The 7,500-nt window shown below is 29.7% G+C and overlaps 2 non-coding genes across 2 annotated transcripts in view; both read right to left on the bottom strand.

Moving 5' to 3' along the window:
- The window catches only part of LOC145849050 (small subunit ribosomal RNA), a 1,808-nt gene extending 519 nt beyond the window's left edge, over window positions 1–1,289 (bottom strand). Inside the window, exon 1 of the ribosomal RNA XR_014372298.1 lies at window positions 1–1,289. This exon is cut by the window's left edge and continues 519 nt beyond it. This is a non-coding gene — a ribosomal RNA (small subunit ribosomal RNA).
- A 3,471-nt stretch (window positions 1,290–4,760) lies between these two features.
- On the bottom strand, window positions 4,761–4,879 carry LOC145849052 (5S ribosomal RNA). Its single transcript, XR_014372300.1, has one exon. It is a non-coding gene; the product is annotated as a 5S ribosomal RNA (ribosomal RNA).
- Window positions 4,880–7,500: the final 2,621 nt, after the last annotated feature.

Raw genomic sequence — 7,500 nt, 5'->3', positions numbered from 1 at the left:
AACGGCCATGCACCACCACCCACAGAATCAAGAAAGAGCTCTCAATCTGTCAATCCTCGCTGTGTCCGGGCCGGGTGAGATTTCCCGTGTTGAGTCAAATTAAGCCGCAGGCTCCACTCCTGGTGGTGCCCTTCCGTCAATTCCTTTAAGTTTCAGCTTTGCAACCATACTTCCCCCGGAACCCAAAGACTTTGGTTTCCCGGAAGCTGCCGGACAGTTCTTAAGTTCGACACTGCCCGATCGCTAGTCGGCATCGTTTAAGGTCAGAACTAGGACGGTATCTGATCGTCTTCGAACCTCTGACTTTCGCTCTTGATTAAAGAAAACATTCTTGGCAAATGCTTTCGCAGTCGTTCGTCTTGCGCCGATCCAAGAATTTCACCTCTAACGGCACAGTACGGATGCCCCCGTCCGTTCCTATTAATCATTACCTCGTGCTCCGAAAACCAACAAAATAGAACCGAGGTCCTATTCCATTATTCCATGCAACATTATACAAGCGTAAAGCCTGCTTTGAACACTCTAATTTTTTCAAGGTAAACTTGCCGGACCACCGCAACACTCAGTTAAGAGCACCGCGAAGGCACCGACCAACAAGAACAACGAGGCCAGTGCTAGCCTTTCGACCGACCAACCTCGCCGTCCCTATATCCAACTACGAGCTTTTCAACCGCAACAACTTAAATATACACTTTTGGAGCTGGAATTACCGCGGCTGCTGGCACCAGACTTGCCCTCCAATGGATACTCGTTAAAAAGTTTAAAGTGTACTCATTCCAATTGCAGGACCTCGTACGAGGTCTGCATTGTTATTTTTCGTCACTACCTCCCCGAGCCGGGAATGGGTAATTTGCGCGCCTGCTGCCTTCCTTGGATGTGGTAGCCGTTTCTCAGGCTCCCTCTCCGGAATCGAACCCTGATTCTCCGTCACCCGTTACAACCTCGGTAGGCCGATACCGTACCGACGATAGTTGATAGGGCAGTTGCTTTAATGAGATGTCGCCAGCACTAGGCCGTGCGATCCGCAAGCTTATCCAGAGTCACCATTGTAACGACCCGAAAGCCGGTTAGTTTTGGTCTGATAAATGCGCGCCTCACGTCAGTTCGGCGCTTTACGCATGTATTAGCTCTAGAATTGCCACAGTTATCCATGTAAAAGCGTACAATCAAATGAACCATAACTGATTTAATGAGCCATTCGCAGTTTCACTGTACGTGAGCTCGTACTTACACTTGCATGGCTTAATCTTTGAGACAAGCATATGACTACTGGCAGGATCAACCAGATAACTATCCGAGGGCGTTTAAACCCGTTGCTCGACTGAGCGTTTTTACTGTATAAATACAGACCTTTTCTATCACTCGGCTTAAAAGCCTTGCGAACGTTACTGAAAGTCGGCGCCGGCCTTTTGCTGTTTAAAGCGCCAGCCCGCGTCGACTGCAGCATGCAGCTATACAACTGACTGTTCTTTCTCCCGACCAACCGTTTGCCTTCTGCCGGTTAACTCATCAGCAGCAACACGCCATCTGTCTGCTGCAGTTACCCGCCTCGAGCCGTGCCTGCCTGCGTCGGCTACTCGTCTCGACGACTTCGCAAAGCTATAAGCCTACCGCCGCTGGACGCTTGTAGTTTTTCATACGCTGCTCCAAATGCGTTTACATAGCACGTTCGCCGCCGCTGCAATAGCCGCGCCTCGGGTGCTAAACAGTAATGCTTTAAGCCCGCTTTCTCGCCAAGTCGACCGAACGCACAAACACGTCTCTCTCACTAGTGTAAAGTAATGCATACGTGTATGATGCTCAAATGTTGCTGTTGAACTTTTTTTGCCGATTTTTTCCGATTTTTTTCAATTTCTTTGTTTCTTTTCAATTATTTTAATATTTTAAGCTTATTTATGCTACGTTTAAATGTTTTAATACTTTTTTTATACTTTATTTAATATGTTTAAAAGAAATAAATAAAAAATAATATATATAAACTACTTTTTTTAATGTTTTAAATATGTTTGTTTATTATAAATAAACTTTATTTGTATTATTTTTATTTAAGCGTACTTTTTAAATCTTTATATTTGTTTTATCGTTTTAAGCACATTGCGATAAATATAATAAACAAAAAATTGAATAAAAATAATAATAATAAAAAAAAAAAAAAAAAAAACATAAGCTTATTTTATATGTTTCATTTTATTTTTATTTAAACTTACTTTTCAAACCTTAATACTCGTTTTATTTTTTTAAGCAGATCGCGATAAATATAATAAACAAACAATTAAATAAAAATAAATAAAAATAAAATAAAAAAATCAAACATAAGCTTATTTTATATGTTATCTTTATTTAAACTTACTTTTTAAACCTTTATAGTTGTTTTATTTTTTAAGCACATCGCGATAGATATAATAAACAAACAATGAAATAAAAATAATAATAATAATAATAAAAAAATCATAAGCTTATTTTGTATGTTTCATTTTATTTTATTTAAAACTTACAATTTAAACCTTTGTATTTGTTCTAATCTTTTAAGCACATCGCGATAAATATAAAAAGCAAACAATTAAATAAAAATAATAACAAATAAATAAAAAAATACGGCTAAACTATAAAAAGAAAACTAAATAACTGATAAATACTTGTAAAACATTATTTGAAACATGTATTTTGAAACACAACACGATTGATTTATATTTGATAATATATTTTTAATTTGTGTACTTCATTTAAAGTAGTCTCCCTTTTTGCTTCTGGTTTAATTAAAGTTATATAACACATACTATAGTAAGTTAAATAAAGTAACTTTATAAAACTACTTTACAAAATACATTTGTATAATTTAATAACTTTAAAATAACTATCAAGAATACCTTTAAGTTTAGTATACAATTGATATGTAAATTGTGTAGTTTATTGAAAGTAGTCTCCTTATTTGCTTCTGGTTTTACTTAAGTTACATAACATTAAATAAACATACTTGATAAACGTAACCATCAATACTGTCATTTAAATAAAACTAAGTACAAATACATTGAATTAACATAGAACTTTAAAAAGCTAGTATCTGTTGGTAACAGTAAATAACCTATTATGACTCACAATACAAGAGTGCGAAATTTATTTTTCATTTGATTTTTCAGGTATTTGTTTATTTGTGGAATAAACTTTTTTATTACATTAGAAACTAATTGAATTTTTCCTATAACTATACCTATTATTATATTTAGTATGCTTAAAAGTAATAAATTGAAATGTCGCGATTATATAATAAACAAACAATCAAACAAACAAAGAAATAAAAAAAAAAAACTATTTTTTTAAACTTATATTTCAACTATATGTCTTAATTTATTTTCATTTAAACTTACTTTAAACCTCTGTATTTGTTATATATATTTAAACACAATACGATTAAACTATAAGACAAACAACAAAATAAAATAATCACATTAATAAATACACTAAGCAAATAGCTAGAATAAATATAAATAGTTCAATATATACAATATATTTCTTCCATTTTTAAGTTACTTGTTAAACATATTTATTTAAACATGTTTCTTTAGAATATAAAACTAACAGTTCTACAAATAAAGAAATTAAAAAGCCAATACACATAACACTAACTTTTCATAAATTAGATATGCAAATATGAACAAAATAATAACTAAATTGTTAAGCTTTTGTAAAGTGTGAACTTATAAACTTATAATAACAATTGCATATTCACTATTCACAATAGCTTTTTATTTAGTACACAACTGGTCTGTAAATTGTGTAGTTTATTAAAAGTATAATCCCGTTTTGCTTCTGGTTTAAATAAAGTTATAAAACACATACTAAAGTAAATTAAATAAAGTAATTCACTACTATCTATTATATAAAACCAAAATAAATAAAAATGAACTTTGAACTTATAATAATAACTGCATATTCACTATTCAGAATTGCTTTAAATTTAGTACACAACTGGTCTGTAAATTGTGTAGTTTATTGAAAGTATAATCCCGTTTTGCTTCTTGTTTAAATAAAGTTATATAACACATACTAAAGTAAATTAAATAAAGTAATTCACTACTATCTATTAAATAAAACCAATTTACAAAATACATTAAATTAAGTTAAAGTGAACTTTGAACTTATAATAATAACTGCATATTCACTATTCAGAATTGCTTTAAGTTTAGTACACAACTGGTCTGTAAATTGTGTTGGTTCTATTCAAGTACTCTCCTTGTTTGTTTTGTTTTAGTTGTATCACATTCAATACACATAATAAAGTAAACCAAATAAACTCTATTAATTTAAACTAAGTACAAATACATTAAGTTAATACAAAACTTTAAAAAGCTTTTGCTAGTATCTGTTGGTAACAGTAAATAACTTATTATGACTCACAATACAAAAGTGCAAAATTTATTTTCGTTTGATTTTTCAAGTAGCCACGCTTTTATTTGTTTTTGGACAAAAAAACTTTTAAGTTTTAGTATAAAAGACTAATTGTATTAATTTTAACTCAGAAAATTGTACTCTACAAGATGGTGCCATTATTTTTTCGATATCTCAAACTGGTCAAACCACTTTTTTAGCGCTCTAATTGGTTTAAACAGCAAATAACGTTATCTGATTGGCTTACGTTTTTATTTGCTAATAGTTAAAACTTTATTTTATTTTAAGCTTTAAAGAAATGTAAATAAACGAGTAATAAGTATAAATAGGTCAGTGAGAAAAATAGTACAAAAAAGATGAATTCAAAAAGCAAAAGCCTACGGCACGTGGTATTCCCAAGCGGTCACCCATCTAAGTACTAACCACGCCCGACACTGCTTAACTTCCCAGATCGGACGAGATGGGGTGTGCTCAGTGTGGTATGGTCGTAGGCGTTTGAAAGCGTTTACAAGCCTTTATAAACCCTTCGGTTTGTTTAAAAAACCTATTTGCACTTGATTTACAATCAATTTGATATTTTAAAATTATTCCTTATAAAATTTTAACCTGAATTAACCTTTTTTTTTGTTTTTTTTTATCAACAGTTACTCCCAAACTGTACTAAAACTGTATTGTAACTGTACAAAAGTGTTTGTTTAAATAATTGTTATCTATAAATTACCTAAGACCAGGACAAGTAGAAGTAAAGTTTATTGAATTATTAAATTAAATAAATAAAATAAAATCGTAAAATAAAATAATACAATATGTTTACAATTTGTCATTGATCTATCCATTTAAGTTATTGCATTACAAGTACAAACATTGCATACATTCAAGAGTATTATTCATCAATCTTTTCAATATAATAAGTTTTAAATTTATATTTATTTTTAAATAATTCCTGACATTTTAGATTACCTGAGATTTTTTTTTAATTAAATTAATTTTAGTAATTATATACTTGACGTTCTATTTTGTTTAATTTGATAACTCAACCATGTTTATATTTTTTTATAGTTTAACAGAACTATTAAACTAAAAGACATTACATACAGCTTCTAAAAGTTTTAAAAACCTTAAAAAAGTAATATATAAAATAATTGATAAGATTATTAAACTTATAAAAATTTAGTAAAAGGTTATATAAACGTTATTTAAATTAATATAAGATAGTTAACTTATTTTTTCATTTAATGTGATATAATATAAATATATTTTGAGAGACAATTAATTAACGTAAACAATGTCATAGTGGAAACTGCATGTCTGCTAAAAACGTAAAACGCAAAACTGCTTTAATAAATCACTAAATAACAAAAAAATTGCCTGTCTAGCAGGCGTTCAAATTCAAATGACAAAGAAATTTAACTCCGGCTCTCAAGTATATGTCTTGTGTGACGACTAGCGGGACTCGATCTCACAACCTTCCGCTTATGAGTTAGCTGTCAAGACCAAAGACCCAACGCGCCACGACAAAGATAAAGAAATATTTTGCTATATAAATAGGTTGATTTTTATAATTTTGTCAATTACAATTACATGTCAATTACAGTGTCAATTTGAATTTAAATTAAATTAATTTTAGTAATTAAATACTTGACGTTCTAGTTTGTTTAATTTGATAACTCAACTATGTTTATTTTTTTTTTACTAATTTTAAAATTATTATTATACAATACATTTGTTATATTATATTTATTTTATTACTTAAACTTATTATATACATTTAATATATAATATTATTAAATAATTTTATTAACGAATTAAAAACAAAATACTATTATTATTATATTATTAATTTAGTGTTTTATTTTAAAGATATATTAAAGAACTAAACAGATATTACCCCTAAAAAACTTTGTTAATAATATATAAAAAGTACTCAAAGTCAGATTCGGAAATATATATACTGTTTTTTTTCATCAATATTGCAGGTCTGCGTAGCCGGGGGCTGTAATCTAGCTGCTTTGCAGCAGGCCTGAAATGGTGGCCACTATTGTTCAATGTTCAACTTCAAATTCTTTAAGATTATACTGTACTATCTATCTATCTAACAAATCTATCTAACAAATGTTGTTCAATCTAGGTTGTGGGTACTTGGGTCGAGTAATGCCTTTGACTTACAATCTGTTGTGGATTGTCAATATTCCTCTATCTATCAATAAACAAATCTATCTAATAAATGTTGTTCAATCTAGGTTGTGGGTACTTGGGTCGAGTAATGCCTTTGACTTACAATCTGTTGTGGATTGTCAATATTCCTCTATCTATCAATAAACAAATCTATCTAATAAATGTTGTTCAATCTAGGTTGTGGGTACTTGGGTCGAGTAATGCCTTTGACTTACAATCTGTTGTTGATTGTCAACATTCCTCTATCTATCAATAATGATTATATTCAATATTAAATGTTGATTAATTCAGTTGTAAGAAAACCAGTGCGCTGGTTAGGTTGGGTAAGGCCTTCGACTTACAATCTTGGGGATTATCAACGTTCATCAAGTACAGTAACGATCTCATTGAATTTCCAGTTGGAACATTCAATTGTAGTGGCGGCCTACTCTTTTTTGCCTAGTTTGACAAACTATTGTATATATATTGTATAACTTTGTTTGTATTATTTTTTATTTAAATTACTTTTTAAAGAATTAAATTTTTTCCATTGTTTGAAGCTCATCGCGATTATTAAAATTAACATAAACAAATAAAAAAAACAATGTATTTTAACTAATGCTTATTTTATATGTTAGGTTTTATTTTTATTTAAACTTACTTTAAACCTATGTATTTGTTATACAATACGTGTAAACTATATAACATAACTATATAATTTAATAATCAAACTATTAAATAAATTAGGCAATTAATTAATGGGTTTTTTTAATATGCTTCTTTCTTTTTTAACTTACTTGTTAACCATATTTCTTTTATTAAAGTATAAAACTAACAGTTGCATAAATAAAGTAATCATAAAGCCAATACACAAAACACTAACTTTTTATAAATTAAATATGCAAACATGGATATGGTTATGAAGTAAAGTTATTCAAAGCTTATGATTGTAAAGCTTTT

The sequence above is a fragment of the Thalia democratica genome, unplaced genomic scaffold, assembly GCF_965202585.1.
Source record: "Thalia democratica unplaced genomic scaffold, ktThaDemo2.hap1.1 HAP1_SCAFFOLD_1980, whole genome shotgun sequence".
Lineage (NCBI taxonomy): Eukaryota > Metazoa > Chordata > Thaliacea > Salpida > Salpidae > Thalia > Thalia democratica.
Note: the sequence above shows the minus strand (reverse complement) of the source record. Positions and strands in the feature narration are given on the sequence as shown.